A 19,063-nucleotide genomic window follows, 5' to 3' on the forward strand; every position below is an offset into this window, starting at 1 on the left:
ATATAAAAAGTTTGTCAATTATTTATTTGAATGCAACCCACATCAAGATCACACGATGCCAGACAGACTGAGGCAATTAAACAGAACACATCTTTGAGCGAATTAACACCAGAAAAACTCTTTTCTTTGCCACGAGTCTTGGCCTTGGTCCAAGACTAAAACAAAAAAATGTCTCCTGATGCAACAGGCGGAAGTTAAAAATTTCCATTGTGACGTATCGGCTGTTTAGTAATCGGCTTCTTTCACCCTAATAGCCGTGCAAGATGGCTGAGTACATAAATGACAGGATACATATTATTGCACATATTGATATTAAAACTGCACATTACTAAAATACACAATGTGGCTGGGGAGCAAACCAATACCATCTTGATAAATCTACAATTTATCTTCATCAAGATGAAATATATGAAGAAAAAGTTTAATTAAGTCATTGTGGTAATGAATATTTTAAGCAAATTTATTGTTTTTTTTATATAATTGCTTCAGAGTTTCGTGGGCCGCACAGGAAATTCTCTCGGGCCGTAGTTTGCCCACCTCTGTTGTAAACCGATACCGAGAAAGCTTGTGTCCACTTGGAAAAATATCTATAGAGTGTCTTCTAACTTACAACATAGCGGGTGCTCGCCCTCGGTATAGAACTGGAAACCTTTAAATAGCCATCTTGATGCAGCCATCAACGAATTCCATCACTACCAAAGGTTTGCAAGGAAAATACAAGTGATGTTGGTAATAATCTGTGAAATAACATAGACCTTCATGCATTCCTATAAGATGCAAGCCAGATAATACAACGTGTGAATAGTGAATACCTCCTGCAACAGAAGTAAACTTGCTTTGCGGCATTTGTCCGTACCAAACACCGAGATTATGGAGTTAAAGCAAAATACCGGACTCAGCGGTGTCAGGTCAGTTTCAGCAAGTTGTGTACGCTTATACCTTTCCAGCTTCCCAACTTCAAAACCTTGCCAAACTTAACATTTGATTTTGAAAAAGAAATTATCAAGTTATGATCAAGTGAAGGAGTCTGATTAAACATGAAGCAGAACCAAAGCGTTGATACTTTGGACATGACGCTTTTTAATTATTTTAAGCCTCATTTGTGACTGATGCTTTGAAAACCGACTAGTAGCTTCCATTTTTGAAAACATGACCTCACCGCAATTCGATCAAGCAGTTTTCAACTTAAATGGGGCGAGGTAGCAAAACTAGTTTCGTACGCAATAGAAGATGGTTGATAAACGGTTACATAATTCCTTGCTCCGAGTAATTATCATAAAGTTGGGAAATGTAAATTGTAACACTGTCTATATTTGATTCCACTTGGCCATTTCACTGACAGTTGCTGCGAATGTATAAGGCCAGTGGCGTACGCAGGATTTTCTCAAGGGGGGGCGGGGGGGCCATTGAGAGTAGCGTAACTAGGAATTTTGAAAGGGAGAGTTTTACGGCCGGCGGGCGAAGCCCGACGGCAATTTCGCCTTAAACGACACCCAGTGGCGGGGGGTCTGGGGGGCCTCCCCCAGAAAATTTTGAAAAATTACTTCGAATTTGGTGCATTCTGAGAGCATTTTCAACAAAAATGTGGGTATGAATATTCCTGTAAAATGGTGCTGTCAGGTGGCATAGCAAAAGGATAAGATCATGTTTTCTTCGGCATTTTTCGGAAATAAAGCTAGACGTTTTCATGATATCCCAGTATGGTTTTAGTTTAGACTTTATCCATTTCTTTCTCACTATAATAGGCTTACAGAACACTATGCTACATTGGCATACCTGGGGTGGGGTAGGTGGATTGGGCCATGTATTTCGTATTGGCTTAGTCTATATTGTTAATTGATTTGACAGAGCAATGCAAAACATATTAAATGGCTTAATCTACGTCGTTAACTACTAAAACATTTTAAAGGGGGGGGCGGGCATGGCCCAATGGCCCCCCCCCCTGCGTACGCTAGTGTATAAGGCTAATTAATAAACACAAACACGTATTAGCACAAATCAACACTTTATTCAATAAATTTCAAAATTAGCAATATCCGTGGGCCAGGCGCGGATCTATGAGTTTTTTTTTGGGGGGAGGCCAGAAAAGTTTGAAAATGAATTGAAAAGAAAGAAAAAGATGAAACAGATATGAACAATCAATGGCGTAGCCAGGAATTTTGGGGGTTTTGACGGCCGGCGGGCGAAGCCCGTCGGCCGTCAAAACCCCCAAAATTGCCGTGGGCCCGTCGGCGTGTTTGCCAAAGGCGACACCCAGCGGCGGGGGGTCTGGGGGCCTCCCCCAGAAAATTTTGAAAAATTACTTTGAATTTGGTGCATTCTGAGAGCATTTTCAACAAAAATATGGGTATAAATATTCCTGTAGAATGGTGCTGTCCGGTGGCATAGCAAAAGGATAAAATCATATTTTCTTCTGCATTTTTTCGGTAATAAAGCTAACTCTCTATGTTTTCTTGTTGCTAATTCCTGGCTGAGATGTTTGAATGTTTGGTAATGGCAAAACTCGCTCTTTTATGCAGTTTCGCTTAAAATTAGGCAAACTTTGTTTTAGAGACATAGAGACTGAAAGCATCATTCTCAATATCGTGACGTCACACGCGTGCCAAGGGGGGAGGTTGTAACCCCCCCCCCCCCTGGCTACACCACTGTGAACAATGATACTTCGACATATACGATATTCTATAAAATAGACATTAAAACAGCCATGTTCATCAATAAATTTTGCTGGAATAAAAATTGCTAAGCATGCAAAGTAAACTTGAAATCTGGTTTACAACCCTGTATGCAGTGTCCATGACCAATTGGATATTTGTATGTTTGCAGACATATAGCTTATGGTAATTGATTGAAATTATGATGAAGACTAAAAACTATAAAACAATTCAGGTTTCAGATTGTTTCAGCTGACGTCATTTGGCTCAGAGTTGGTTTCAGCTGAGCCAGCTCCAACAAATGTTGCTATTAAAATGTATAATCGATGGATAATTTCAACCTTAATAATAACAAAAAATAATTCCCCTTCCCCCAGGGATAAGTTAAGTCTGCTGTGGGACTAATATCAGCTGTTTAGAAGCATATCAAACCATTCAACAATTTTTCACAAAATTTCGGGGGGGCATGGGCCCCCCCATAGATCCGCGCCTGCCGTGGGCCTATAAGCTTATTGCCCCATTACAAACTAGGGAAGCATCACTACAACTTTTCTCCATCATACTTCAGTTTGTCCCAACTTACGCAATGACGACTTTCTGGCTTTGTATTTTTCTTTGTGGAAATTGACACAAAAACTACAGTAAAGCAAAGTGGCGCATTCACATATTCTCACGGGTTAAGAGCTGCACAAATTTTCTAACATATTTTATATTCAAAGCTATCAATCTATTTACAATTACTACAGCTATACAATGAGCCCCTGACTATACAACATCCGCCAATTGAAACCCGCAGCGGCTTGGTCTATGTGAGCTGTCTAGGTATGTCTGTACTGCTGTTATCAGCTGGTTGCAATGTAGCCTATAGTGCTGTTGCAACGTTAGACCGGGATATAGAAAATTCAAAAGCGAAAGAATTTATACTTTTTTGAAAAAAAGTGTTTAGTGCGTAGTTTAGTAAAAATAGTGTGCAGTGTTGTATTGGTGAAAAGGTTCAAGTTAAATAGTAATGAGATATGATGCATCGTTGCGAAATATTACATTTCTTCAATGCAGCTGTTCAAAAAAAAATGTAGAAAAATATTAGCTAAGAGCTTATTGTCAATTGAATTACGTTTTAATTAATGAAAATAGCAGGGACGATGTTATGACTTGATTTACAAAAAACTGTGGTTGTCGAAGTCTGTATCAGGTCAGGGACATAATCATCATATAAAAAAGTAAACAACGTGTGGAAAGGAAAAACAGTGTCAGCCAGATTGTTATTCCCAACCGCGCTAGCGCTGTTGCCACAGCAAAAATTGTAAAACCTTTAAGAAAATGATTTAAGTTAAAAATTGCTGCAGTTGCTCAAAGCATCAGGATGGATAATGACTAACGTCAATGATATAAGGTGCGATAACCTAGCTTGGGTTACAAATATAGAGTTTGAAAAATTATCGTTGCTCGCTGAAGGTGATGTTGAAATTAAGTTTAATTACATTTTATAACTATTTATTATGTTTAATAAGTCTGCAAATCGGATTAATTTCAGAAAGCAATATTGATTTGCCTTGAAGTGATAAGAACGCGGAAGCAGAATAAGACAACGCATGGACAACGTAACAACAGTTTGCGTGTGTTGTTATAAGCGAGGATGTAGTGCGATAGAATTGAGTGGGAATATGCGTCCATGCTTTTTTTATTCGAAACGTCATTCTTACATTTGCTTTGCGTTATTTGACTTGAAAATCTGATTTTCATTCTGAATTCTCAAAGAGGAGCTTTCAAACAAGACAAGGAATGAATGAAAAGCGATTCATTCTTGCGGAGTAGCTATGTACGGATTTCAAGCGGCGCAGAATGGAATTTCCACCTGCTAGGATTAGAATACGCTGAGTGTTGCCAGATATTCCCTCAACACAACGGCTATGTTATCTTTCTCAATAGTAAATCAATGCTACTCTGAGCAAACTAGCTCTAGATTTGCAAAACCGCACGGATAAGCTCACCCTTCTCTCAGTAACCGAGTAAACATATCCTACACTCAGTGACCAAGTGAGTGGAAATATAGAAGCCTCTTTTCTTGCTATGAAATACACAAGGCAGATTTTGTTGGTTCATTCCACCAATACAAAAAGCAGTATGTAGGCCATGCCCCTGTTTAAGACTTGTTCCGTGTAGCCTACATTATAAAAAGCAACACTGCGTTTTTATATCACTTTTTTACCTTTTTTTATATAATTTTGTTAGTTAGTTTTATTTTTTGAGGTGGTTGAAATGGATGTTTGATTTTGGTGACTGATTAAAAGTTTTTGTTTTTTCAATTTTTTATTTTACATTAAAGTAACTGTTTTAACCTAGATCTACCCTAACTGCGTATTTAATTTCAACAACAATGCTTTATTTATAAAAACAAATTTAAACAAGAAAAACGGGTGTTTTTTAGCTTCATTAATTAAAAAAAATCAGCAGATAGCCTACCTATGCACATTTGTAACCTATGCAAAAAATACAAATACAATCACTTGCTACAATTACATAACTACAGTAGTTTACTTTACAAGAAGGATTGAATTCCTATTAAACCAACTTATTTATTGCATTTTAAAATATATGCATGCGATAGCCGATAGTATTAATAATTTGTTTCTCTTGGACATTAATTTGCATTCCAACAAATAGGCCACACTAACAAGTTAGGTGTCATTACTTTTGTCGCTTTCTTGTAACCCTGAGCGTAAGAAAGAATGTATTTAAACCGTAGCTTATTTTTGTAATCCACGTTTGAAACCCATCAAAAAAGTTACAAATGAATATGCTTTAGTTTGTGAGTAATATTTTTTACCATTAGGTAATATGACAAATTTTGTCCATTAGAGATTTAAATATATTTTTACCGGAAGCAAAGTTCATACCACATATGTACATTTAAACAACTTATAACGTTTGAGCAACATTTTAAGGTGTTCCAGCCAAACGAAATATGTGCCAGTCACAGCCTGGTTTTCATTAAAAGAGACCTATAACAAAAAACGCTTTCCTCTTTATTTCACGTCTAACTGAATACATTTGTTTGGAGCCTTTGACCTTCACATCAAATTACAGGGTACTTCTGTAAATCTTTTGTTGTATAAAAATAGCCTGAACATAAACATAATAGCCCTAAACTGATCATCGTTTTCTAAAAAAGGGGTGTAACCTTATGTTTATTCAGATATTATTGGCTCAGAGCATAACAATGCCCAAAATTTCGAGTAAAGATAAACACGTCGGCTGCTATCTTTGCAGGCATGTGAAAGACTTTTTGATCTGTTTTTGAGAACGTGGAACAGCAATGCAAAAATGCAGTTCAGTATATTTTAGTCTAGAAAGCAGTTACAAGTGTGGCTTCCATGCATGTTATCTACTCATTTCTTATTGCAAGCACCATAGCTTCGCTTTGATGAAGTGAATTCCAATGTCTGCAATCGTTGAAATTACTTTAAAAGGCAGCTTCAGCAGCAGCTACTGTTGTTCGTGCTTTAGCCAATGCTAGATCTGATGTCGCTTCTGGAAGGTCGGAGCTCGATTTCAGGTCGAGGCAAATTAACCTCTATGGACATAAGATCTGCAACAGAACTTTCTTGTGGATGCAAAGCTGTGAAGATGAATTGAGGTAGCAATGAAAGTCCATTCTGATTCTGGCCACATCAAAAATACCAAAGTGAAAAGTGGTTCTTGTTAAAACATAAATTTTGCAAAAGAATTAAGCTAAAATCATACGTAATAAAACACACCTATTAATTCGTATTGATCTTTATTTAAACTTTAATTAACTTTTTGAACTTTACTCTACAGAACATAAAGTGGTATAACAATTAAATTAAAGATAATCTACATTCTTCAGCTTGTACGGGGCACGACCTGCTGCGCTTAAACGTAAACGATCATGCTAAATTAAAAATAGCAGACACATTCAATTAAGCAGTCAATTAATACCCGCAAGAATAACTACAGAAATGTAATAGCAACACAATTCTACATCAACATAACGCGACAAAAATTAAAAGTTTTGATTCACCAAAGAATTTTTGTTGTAGAAAACTTCACAAATGCAAATACAAACGACCTGTTTGTATTTGCCTTTGCGAAGTAAACCAGGGCTTCTCAAACTTTTTTGCTCTAGACCGGTAGACCCCTGTCAATATCCTAAAATTTTCCGCAACCCTTTGCCGTTGAAATGATAAACAGTGTGAAATTTGTGGTATTTAAAGACTTAATTCGAACAAAACTACAATAAAAACAAGCAACCGGCACTCGAAACTTGCTACTTTCTACGCAGCCTATTACAAAGCCGAAAACACATTTAGCCTATTCAGTGTAATGGGTACGACTGCTTTCTGCTACAAAGCAAGTCAAGCCGTTGCTACATGTTTTGTCACTGCTGGTTTCAAGGAGGTTTCAATGTTGCTGAGTCTGAAACGGTACTTTTCTGCGATTGCTGTCGATTTTGAAAACGTTAACTGGCACAGATACGTAGAGACAAACAGCAGGAGTGCGATGACTGCTGCTGAGTGAGATGGTTATTATAGATATTCCGCTTCAACGAGACAAAAAGTGTGAAGCTTTTTTCAGAAAATTCAAGCCTCAACTTAGAGTCAGAAATTAGATCAGCAAGTTATTCTTGAGATTTTACAAAGAGATGCTCTGTGCTTTGTTTTTGTATTGCAAATGGGTTTTGAATCTAATTTAATCTGGCATTGCCTAATTCTGGAAGAAAATACTTATAAAAATGTTTCAACAGATTTGAAAATTGGTCAACAATCAGTTAACCACAGGCTTAATATTTGGTTTCACATCATTGTTAGCTAAAAACTTTTTAATATGAGATGAGAATATTTGAAATGAATCATTTCCAACCTCTTCTTTTCAGATGTTTAATTTTTTGACGTAAGCTTCAATTTTTGATTTCAAGGCAAAAACAGCCCAAGGTTGCAGAAATGATTGACCGAGAAATGAACAGACCAAGTCTGGTTCTATTCTCTTGGAAAAACCATGACTTCATTTTTCAACAGTGATAGCCTTTTTAAAGCTTTGGTTTTTTGAGCCACCTTACTTCACAACGCAGTAAAGGGGGTTTAAGCTTTGAACTTTAACTACATTTCACCCAGGAATATCTAAAGAAGGGGATACGAAGGCTCGCAGCTATTCTCTTATTCTCACGACACTATCAGGGCGGTAGTTTGTAGCGTGCTAAACATGTGGTTCTTTTTAAAGTAGCAGATAGTTTTGTAGTGCAGCTCCAGCTATACAGAAGACAGATAGCAAATGTTACGTAGAGCATATCTAAAGAATACTTGTTTGGAAAGACAGTTGAAAAGTTACCGGTAAGCTGTTTTTCTTAACAAAGCCTTTGCAGTAGGCTAGATGTAAAGCAAGTATATGGGTAGTTGAATTAACAAGTGACCATGCGCAAGTGCGCATGCTGCAGTGAGTATTCAGGCCTGATGCTACTAGCGCAATGCAGGTTATCATAACAAGATTTATTAAATTACTATCAGTGCCAATTATCATTTTACGATAAACAGAGATTGTTTACGATAAACAAAAGCCCTTCTATTGTCAGACGTAATAAAAGCCTTCGTATGCCCTTCTTTAGACATCCCTGATTTCACCATACAAACTTGCAAAAATACGGGCATTGAATGCACGACTCTTAATGAAGTTAATTATTTCACAGCATCTTGCACAACAGCATCTCGATAAGGAAGTATTTTTGTAGGTAATAGGGTTTCACAATGAATCATAGCCTATTTCACGGAAAGACTGATGCAATATGTGTAGCCTACTACTTGCAAATCGCACTTTTGCATGAAACCCAGCTGTATGTCCTGCCAATGCCGCAGCTCCTCAATAGGTTACACATACCAACACAGTCCTTCCAAAATATCCCCACCCCCGAGAAAATTGTCGACATTACTGTTACAGTTTGATTATTTTAACCAGTTATCCATTGATACGATTAGTTTCACTTTTTCAATATTTATTTACTAACATGCGGTCCTCAAGCTAGCCCACTACGAGGGCGAGGCGTATTTATGCAGCATTTACAGCTCAGTTGGGAATAATGTTTTGAACAGTTGCATCAGTTTTAGTAACTACGTTTTAAAACATACGTTTGGAGAGTACCATAAGATAATATGCAGTACCTGCAGAGCCGGATTAAGGTTTTCATGGACCTGGGGCTATTGGTAATCTGAGGCCTATATTTCATTTCCCTCATTCTACCAATCCCAATTAAAATGAAATAACAAAAATTATAGCCTACCCGAAGTACAGTATTTACTTATTAAACTCATTCAAATGACATGTTTTCTGGACTTAGACAAAGCAAAGCTGTTAATAACATCATCGGTGTCTATTTTTTCCAAAATTTTGTTTTCAATGCAGAGTAGAGCCAAGGAATGCAATCTTTTCTGGTCCATGGATGAAGGCACTTGATTCTTTACTCTTTTAAGCACTGAAAATGAGCGCTCACCTGAACAATTAGAAATCATCAGACAAAGATACATTCTTAGTAGCCTACAACAAATACGTTAGGAAATGCATACATTAACTCATTTTCATTGATGAATCTAAACATTCGAGTTTCTTTGCTGCATTCGCTGTTAAAATAGTGTTGTTTAAGCAGTGCAGAAAAATGAATTATCTCTTCAGGCAGTGATTCTTTCAGAATCTTGATCATCTGGATGATAGTGAAGCAATGTTTTAGCACTCTCTTCAATTTTACAGTAAGACATGGTGTTTAATTCCGCCAGAAACGAAAATCTTATTTGAAGACGATCGTATGCTGCGATTCGGGATTTCATACACAAAATAATTTGGTCAATGATTGGCAAATATGAGTCTACTTTGAATCTGCACGATGGATCAAGTGATGTGTCTTCAGATCCACCTTCGCTATCCAAGCATACTTTTCTTCTCTTCCTTCTTGAAATTTCTTCATTCAATATAATGATGACAGCCACTTAAACCCCCCCCCCCCCCCCCCAGGGTTATTCAACTAATCTTAACAAAGGTCCAGTTTGACAAGTTGCATATTTTTAACGGTCCGGTGAACAAGTTATTTCACACGCAACCACGAAACCTAAACTATTTTATCAAACCACTTTCTTAGGTAAAATGTAACTCGAATTAGATTTCTGAGAAAGTATTGGAGAGTTTGGGAGTCGACTACCCCCAGCAACTAGATTAATCACAGTAGAAATTGCTTCCTTCCAGTAGAAATATGTTTAAAAAAGCTCTGAAACGTGGCAAAGAGGGTATTCTTCCAAAAGCTCAAGGTCCACCATCAACCCCCAGAAGGTCCGGATTCGGACCGCGGTCCGCCAGTTGAGTAGCCCTGCTGTACCCTTTTTTTTGAGTTTTTGAAATTGGGATCTAAATTTTTGAACAAAGTTATATAGACCCTGAAGCAGATTTGTTGCCTTATTCAAAGTAATTTTGCTATCCTGTAGCGCCCGACTAGTTTTATAAAACCGTTCCATTATGCAAGACCATAACTCAATTAAAATAACGGTTTCAAGCTTTTCCATTGACAAGATAGCCTAAACCCCTTGGCTGTTTCTTTAGTTTGTGATTGTTCGTCATTGTCATCAGACATTGCTTTCAAGACTTGAAGAACTGCTTGATAACTTTTTCTTAGCGCATGTATAACGTCATATCGTGTGCCTCCCAACGTGTATCAGACGAAGGCTTAATTGTTGGCAAATAAGTTAAGAACCACTGGTTTACACAGTTAGCGTTCGTTCTATGATATTCGTCCTTTATTTTTTCGATCGTGATAATAAGCATGTCAGTTGCTCTTAGTAAGTTGTTATCGGTGGGCCTATTTTTTGGTGGGCCTGGGGCTGCAGCCCCATCAGCCCCCGCCTTAATCCGGCCCTGAGTACCTGTATGAAAATTGGTATAGGCCTACTCTCTGCGACCCCTGAAGTTCGTTACACGACCCCTTGCGGGTCGCGACCCCCCAGTTTGGAAAGCCCTGAAGTATACAACGATCATGCTGCTAAAAAAGCAAAAGTCAATCTACAGTATTGCATAGAACGTTATGCTAGGATTTTATAGACAGAATTAGATGATGTGAGTTTATATTAGCTTGAGGTTAAACTTACAATTTGCAATTACATGAATACAACACGATAACCTGTGCCATAACATCCACAGTGAAAGGAAAAGTTGTCAGCATCTGGAGTCTAGGCCTACATTCAATTCAGAAAAAATTAAAATAAAAGTTAAAATGTATTAACTTTTACAAAAACTGAAAATAGAAAAACATTGAAACAGCGCAACTGTAGTGGGTTTCGTTCGTGAGTGGTAAAAGCGAAATTACACAGTTTGTAGCATTGAAAAACTATGACGTCACACATAGCGGATTGTGATGCGTATACTTTTGACAGGATACGTAGTTTGGCGTTGTCTTGCGAGTCGAAGTTTCCAAGTAAAAACCTCAAAAGTCGTGCAACAAAATAAAAACATGAAAATAAAACACAAAATTAAAAAAAATATTATTAAAAATAGAATTTTTATCTCTACATTAGTGGGGGGGTAATTTTGCATTAGTTACCCCCCCACTCCAATTGGTGAGGGGTAATCACCCCCGCGGCCCCCCTCTAACGGAGCCCATGCATGAATGCAATACATTGAGTTTCGCTTTTAGCAGCATGATCGTTGCTTACTTCACAATGTAGACGGCTTCGTCACTAGCACATGACTAGAGAACTGTGTTTCGAAAGCTAGTGCAAACCGCAATTACCACAACGAACCCGCAGCATCAGGCTAACTTCGTTAGTAGGCTATCTACATTGTGAAGTCACATGAATGCATTTAGAACGTGTCGACGGCATATTCCATGCCATAACTGCAGTGGTTATCATCTGTTAGAGCTCAATTTTAGCAACACTTAATAAAAGCTAAGGACTGCTTGGGACAAATTTTTTTCGTAACTTAGTTGAAACGAAAGTAAATTTGTTACTAAACAATTTAATTCGAAACAAAAGTTTAAAAAAATATTTTGCATCGAAACGAAATAATTTAAAAACGTTTCTATCTTTTTTCAAAGTGTTTTCCATTTACTATTTATTTATTTAACTCTACCAAATACCTTTCAATTAAACTTAGTTTCACCAGTTCGGTAAAACTATCAGGTTAAACTTTTCAGGCAAAAATAAATCAATTACCACAGATATCAAATCTTATGCAAGACAATACTAATGTAATGTTGCCTTTTAATCATTTCATTGATTATAATAATTGAGGGCAACCAGAAAAAAAACGTTTTAAATTAGCATTATAAAAAAGTTCAGCGAAAAAATTTTCAACGAAGAGTACATTTTCTTTCTGGGGATAAATACCTCGTCATTCATCAATCAAGAAATTAAAAATAAATCGAAAATCCCAAAACTTGACGGAAATAATTATGAGAAGTAAAGGTACCTTTGCACAGTCGTCAAGGGTTAAACTAAAGGAATAAGAGCGTGGACGTTGCTATAATAGCATCTGGACAGGAAGCCAAACGCGAGGCCTCATCTTGCACGGCAAACAGGATTGCCACATTGGCGGTCTTTACGCCAAATTTTAGAAATTTGAGCGTTTTTTAATGCGTTTGGCAGGCTACTTTGACTTTGGCATTTTGATATATTTTTGGCGTTTTTTAAATTTTTTTCAGCATTGTAAATAGCTTGAAAAACTCTGACTTATCAATGCGCAGTTGCCTATTTACAAAACATCAGGTTTGAAAAGACAACTTTTCCTGAATCTTGATGCTTTTCATAATATTGCATTTTGGGCTGATTTTGTCAACAATATGATTACTACCATAGCCTAAGTTGTTGTGACAGTGCCATATTTTAATCAGAAAATGTATTAAAAAACGTCAAGTTTCTAAAATCTGGCGTTATAACCGTCAATATGGCAACCTTGTTTGCCGTGCAAGATGAGGGCTAGTGTTTGGCTTCCAGTACAGATACTATTGTAGCAACGTCCATGATAAGAGCCGCTGGCTTTGAACATGCAAATGCAAACTAAGCATGTGGCAGAGAAAAATTCTTGCTGACAATGAGAAAACGTGAAGAATCACCGCAGGCTGCTTGAGACAGTCTCCAGTCATAAAAAGTTGCAAACTTGCAAGCCAGCAGTGGTCGAGTTTTGGCTCTGGTACTGGTAGATGTGGGTTCGATTCCAGGTCAGGTCATACCAAAACTTTAAAAACGATACCGATTGTAGCCTATTCTTTCTTGCACAACGCAGTGAGGATAAGTCGGGTAGCAATGTGACGACATTCTAAATCTGATACAAAATTAAGCAAGAGCCCTGTCGCTTAAAGTGCCTCTGACAGGTAAATAAATTCGCTAAATTTACCTAAGATACCAAAAAGATGACACTAACAAACTTCCCTGACCAGCAAATCATAAAAAATATCAACACGCTACTAAGTTACACGCTTGCAAACTTTCGTTGACATCGGCGAATCTGGCACTCATTTAATTGCGAAAATAAAAACGGCAACACTGCTGTGACGTCACAGTAAGCGGGAAGGATACATTCTTTCTCTGTGATGACTTGGTAAAGTATGGTACGGCTACTGCAAAACGTGAATGTGTGGGGCTCTGTTGGTCTAAAGCATATGCAAATTAAGAATTACCGAAATGAAAAAGTGAACTTATTATTACTATCAGGTTTCGATCAAATAGGTTGAGTTTACTTTTATCAAACAGCATCTCAATTCAATTGAAATTGCAGTTTCATAGGGCTATAATTTTCATACTTTTTTATTTGTCCTAATCTGGCTATAGCTATTTGCAGTGAAACAACAGTATCTCACAAACAGTACCTTTAATTTATGGTTGAGGCAATGCCTACAAATTGCTGTTTATGTGACATTGTCAGTGACAAAGACCGTGTGCTGTCTTTTCCCACTTTCCCACAAAACAAGGTACTGAGAAGAAAATGGTCAAAGTTTTCTTCAAGTGTTCGAAAATGGGATGGGCCATACAAAACTAGTCGTATATGTTCACTTCACTGAAGATGATTTTGTTAATACCAATCAAGTAAAAATGCCCACAGGCATGTGTTGGAGTGTATACTACAAGGTGATGCTCTCGGAAGCAACAATCGGATTGTGATGCCGTCATGCATTGTTTGGCGAATCCGAAACAATTTTCCAGATCCAGATGGCCGTTACACAGGATTTCAATGGCCAACTAAAGGCACATTATGAGAGAGAGAGAGAACTTTTATTTATTTTTGAATAGTGATGATGAATTAAATATGAATGATGATTCGTACGATTTCTTCATTTTTTACTTCAAGTATATTTTAGGTTTTGTAGGAACGTATCCAGTATAGTTTTATTAAACTGCAAAAAACAATAAATCTTCGAAAAAAGCAACCGCTTGTACCAACTCCGACCAAACTGTGATCCACCAATTACATCTAGGAAGTGTTTGTTTCATCCGTTGCTAACGACGTCCACTTAGGATGACGTAATACCACCAAAGTCGTCCCAGAGCAGTGAAATATGGAGTTTCGCCTGTGGTGGCGCTGCGGAGCAGTCGTTTGATTAAATTACGCCCTAACCAGTCGAGCTACGAGGTTAAGATTAAAAAGTTCGCTAAGTGTAATTCTGCGCTAGGAGATGCTTTAAAAAGTTACTATACTTGGATCCAACCTGTCAGGGGCACTTTAAAGATCTTAGCTGTTGTACACTGACAAATAAACCACATCATTATTGATATTATGGAAAATAGAGAGACAGTAGAAACCTCGAAGCAAATAAGTGCGAGCCATGATGAGGATGACTCATGATCACCGGCATGCTTTACTTGTGAAAGGTGCGGCCAAACAGGCCCGTTACACATTGGACTTTTTAGCCACCGGCAAGCCTTTATGTAACGTGTGCTGAGCTAAAGGTTCATAATCACGTATTGACACAAAATTGAGGCAATGCTTAGTGAACAGTGTGAGAAAGTGACATCCCTGTAGCCTATATAGTATATTGACAATGGTCCATTGATTTATAAAATTTCATTGTGTTTCGAAAAAGATATATATATAACCGTCACGGACAGACATGTTGGGCGAAAAAGACTTTGTAACCAATATTTTGTATTTCTGATCTACTGCATGCAAACAAACACTTTTTGTTTGTCTTCAAGCAGTGAAGAAAATTTACACCCAAAATCTTCCACGCTTGTCGCGTGATACGTAAATCGTATAATCAATATGCGTCGAAGAGCGATTCAGTTCATTATCCATTGAAAATCATAAGTGCGTTTTGGTCTTTGTTATTCGACGTTGAATCAAATGAAAATAAATAATAGAAAGCTGGTTTTGTTTAGATATGATCCTACTCATCTTTCGTAATCGCATTGAAGGCATTCTTTGTTGAGATTTAGCAATTTTGCGTTTTCTTCATGTCGTTTCACAGCAGAAGAGCCTATACCAGTAACACTGAAGCAGCTGCAGCAGTGCGTGGTCTGCTTCAAGCTCAGTTCATCTACTTTTGGTCTTTTGTAGAAACATGATTGTGACAGGTTAGGAAACAAGCAGAAAAAATTTTGATCATCAAATGCGTTCTTACACGAAAAACCCTATTTGCTATGTTGACGTGTATGGTTTTCGCTTGGTTGTCAGAAATAAAAACAATTGAACTGAACCAGGTTATTAAAAGATAGAGTGCAGAACTTTATGAGCCATCTAGGCATGAATTGCTATCGACAGGTATGTCAAAATGCAAGCAGGGGTAGCATTAACGTGTGAATGGAATGGGTAAATGATTAACAAAGACAGATTATAATTCATTGACAGCTTTGTTGGAGGCAGGGGCGGATCCAGGTATTAACGTTAGGGGGGGCGATGTCATGGACGTTCAGGCATGTGATCGGCGCGGCACAAACAAAGACGGGGGTCTCCCGTAAAAAAATTAGGTTGAGTTTGGTGCGTTCTGAGAGCATTTCGAACACAAATTATGAGAAATTCTATAACTTAAAAAACCCTCAACAATGCTGTTGTTTAACAAAGTGAGAGATGAAGAGCTGATGTGCCCTTGTCATATGTCAAGTTGAAGCCTGAACAACCTAAGTTTTACTCTTGATTGTTTCACAGCAGTTTAAAAATTGACCACGGCAAAATAATGGTTATAGGCAAATTGTTCGTAAGCAATTGTTCGTAAAGCAATTGTTCGTAAGCAATTGTTCGTAAAACAATTGTTCGTAAACTGTTTTTCGTAAAATGAAATCCGTAAAACAATTCTTCGTAAAGCATTTCTTCGTATACATCAAATTTTAACTGCATGCACGAAAAAATGCTTTAGGAAGAATTGTTTTACGAAGAATTAATTTTACGAACAATTGAGCTTTAACCACATTTAAAAGAACATGATTTCGCTTTACAGAAGCGTTAAAGAAGGACACGACTTCTTTAATTGTTCCAATTGTATTACGGACACTGGAAACTGATGACGTCTTGGACATAGACAAATTAAGCGCATGGTTGAAGCAGAGGTACCTGGATTAGGCTGGCGCAAAATCTCCAAAAAAAAATTTTTTTCTTTTAAATTTTTCGTCAGTTTGGAATATTGTTCCTTTTGGTAAATGTATCTCCTACACCAAATTTTACAAAAAAATATTAACGTTTGACCCTGGTTCACCTGGTTTGAATTTTTTCAAAATATCGAATTTTCGCTTATCCCTGAAACTGCTCACTCGCTATCTTCTAATGCACTCTAGCATCTTAATGGACACAATAAGAGGCAGTAACACAAACTTGTAGCAAGCAAAGTAGTTTAATTATCAATTCCATGAACACTGACACATGTATTACTCTCAAAATGTCGAATTCTACCACATTTCAGACATGATTTTCTTTGTGCACTCTTCACGTAGTAAATATCTACTGCTTTCAGTTTCTTGAATCATTTGACGATGTTTATCGATTTTCACAGGCCAACAAAACTTTTTTTTATATAAAGACATGTGAGAGTCATTTTAAGGTATTTCGAGGCCCCTAATTCTAAAAATGCACTAAGTTTTCTCGAATTGGCTTTAGTTTTTGAGTTACAGCAAAAACATTTTTTTCGCAATTTTGAGCCCTTATAGATTTAACGTCGTGTCGTTTACTACATAGACAAAACTGGAAGTAATCCCAGGCACATTTCTGAGTTGTATAAACGCTATTTGGAACCAATCACGTTGATTACAACCCAAACAAACAGCTATTTAACGTTTACTGGCCTAGTAACAATCAAAATATGATGCGAAGTAAGCCTGAGGATACAAGATGTAGAATATATAACTTGCGTTTTGCATTAATATATTTGCTCATTTCAACAGTCTCAGACTTACTAAGTAAGCTACTAAGTACAAACAAAATGCATACATTGTTTAATTGTTTTGCTTAACAAACTAGACAAATAAACAAAACAAAGCTATCGATGAACAAACGCAACTCTTTATTATGATTGGCCTACTGAGCAACACCCATCAAGGTACGAAGGCCATTTATATAATTACAGAATACAAAGTTATGTTCTTCAGTAAAGTAGCTGCATTTATCCTTGCTGCGGAAGAACGTAATCTTGGCCTTGGAGTCAAGAATGTCATGTTGATCGAGATGAGGAGCCAAGATTGCAGCTACCACTTTTGATAACTAAATCTTTAACTACCACAGTAGGTGGTAGAAATGGTTTTGAGAAAAAAACTTGACCTTGCTACAAAACATTACTGAAGGTATTGAGGTTACTCTCAGTCATGCCCGTTTTCCTATTGTTTCAAGCAAATCACCACTTGAAACTATAGAGAGGGCAAACAAAAAACAGAAATAGCAACGTCCATGCAATGACTGCCTTGCACACTCCATGTAAACATGATGTTCCAACTTCCTTCGAACATCCTCACCGTGCAGAAGTATCAATTTTCATGGTGATTCCACGGCTCTCTTCATGTCATGGCACTCTGAACTTCTTAGCCTTGAGCCCAGAAACGGGTTTGAGTGCAATGTTTGCATACTTTAGGAGGAACCCAGGACTTATCTTGATCACCCAGCTTCCTGTCAAAGTAATAATAATAATGCTTGTTTTTATATAGCGCTGTATCTATCGCAAAATGTGTTGGTCCTCTGCGTTGCTTCATGCAGCAAAATATATCTGGGTTGTTTGTACAGCATCCTACTTGTCAATGGCATATTTTATTAGCCTATATGCCATTTATTTAGCCTATAGACCAGAAAAAAACTTCTTGCAGCAAAGACTTGGCCTTAGCAAAGGCTTGGAATAAAACTTCATTTGTAGCCTACAAGTATCCATTTCAGTAGGCCTACCTTTTCAATATAAAGCTGCATTCATACACATGACTTTCGGAATATTTTTCTTGTGATGTAGGCCTACTGATTCACAACTGTTTTCATTGAGTATTATGTCTCCTTTACGTTAAACACAGTTCATTTCAACCTTTGCTTGCGTTTTGAACTTTCGTGCAATATGAACCGATTGAACTAGACAAGTGCAATTATGACATCATAATGGTAAACAGGGCTGAAAATAAGTAATTTGCTAACTGAATGATTTTGAGAAACGATTTCAAAAATATTTTCATTGTCGAATATCTCGAAAACTAGAGGCAATTCGAAAAAACTAAGTGCATTTTCGGAATCAGGGGCCCTGAAATACTCTAAAATGACTCTCATCTTTTATGCCAAATTTTTTTGTTGGTCTACGACGTTATAGATTCACTGACTGCGAAAAGGCTGTAAAATCAACTAAAATGACACTAAAAGCATGCACTATTAGTGACTCTCAGACTTGGAGTAGGGTGAAAATGTTCCACGTGGAAGTTAACAGAGGAAGTGACGTCAAAATCACGTGGTCAAATTTTGAGAAATCCTCTCTTGAGATACTTCTAAACCACTTCGAAATTTACTAATTTTTCAGAAAAATTCAGAATTTCTCCTTGGGTGAACCAGGGTCAAAGGTCAAAACCCAACAAAAGTTTTTGGTTTACAAATATCAGTGAGCAAAATGGAACATTATTCCAAACTGACAAAAATTTTAAAGAACATCAACGAAAATGAGCCACCCTAACCTGGATGCATGGATTATTATAGCCTAATTTAGCCTAACCTAATCTTTGAACATGGCAAAAGACTTATTCAGCATTGCTTGCTTTCGATATGTTGTTTTTCAAATCGTATAGGCTACGGTACATATAAATGAAGAATAAAGTTACTTTTTTAGGTTTTAGAGGGGGGCGATCGCCCCAATCGCCCTTCTCTGGATCCGCCCCTGGTTGGAGGTTGAAGAATTTGTCAAAACCAAACAAGTGAAATTTACTCACCAAAGGAGCGAGGCTTGTCAATATTGAAGTGACATCAGTTGAAAGAGTCGAATGCAGTCAACA

The sequence above is a fragment of the Aplidium turbinatum genome, chromosome 11, assembly GCF_918807975.1.
Source record: "Aplidium turbinatum chromosome 11, kaAplTurb1.1, whole genome shotgun sequence".
Taxonomy (NCBI): Eukaryota; Metazoa; Chordata; class Ascidiacea; order Aplousobranchia; family Polyclinidae; genus Aplidium; species Aplidium turbinatum.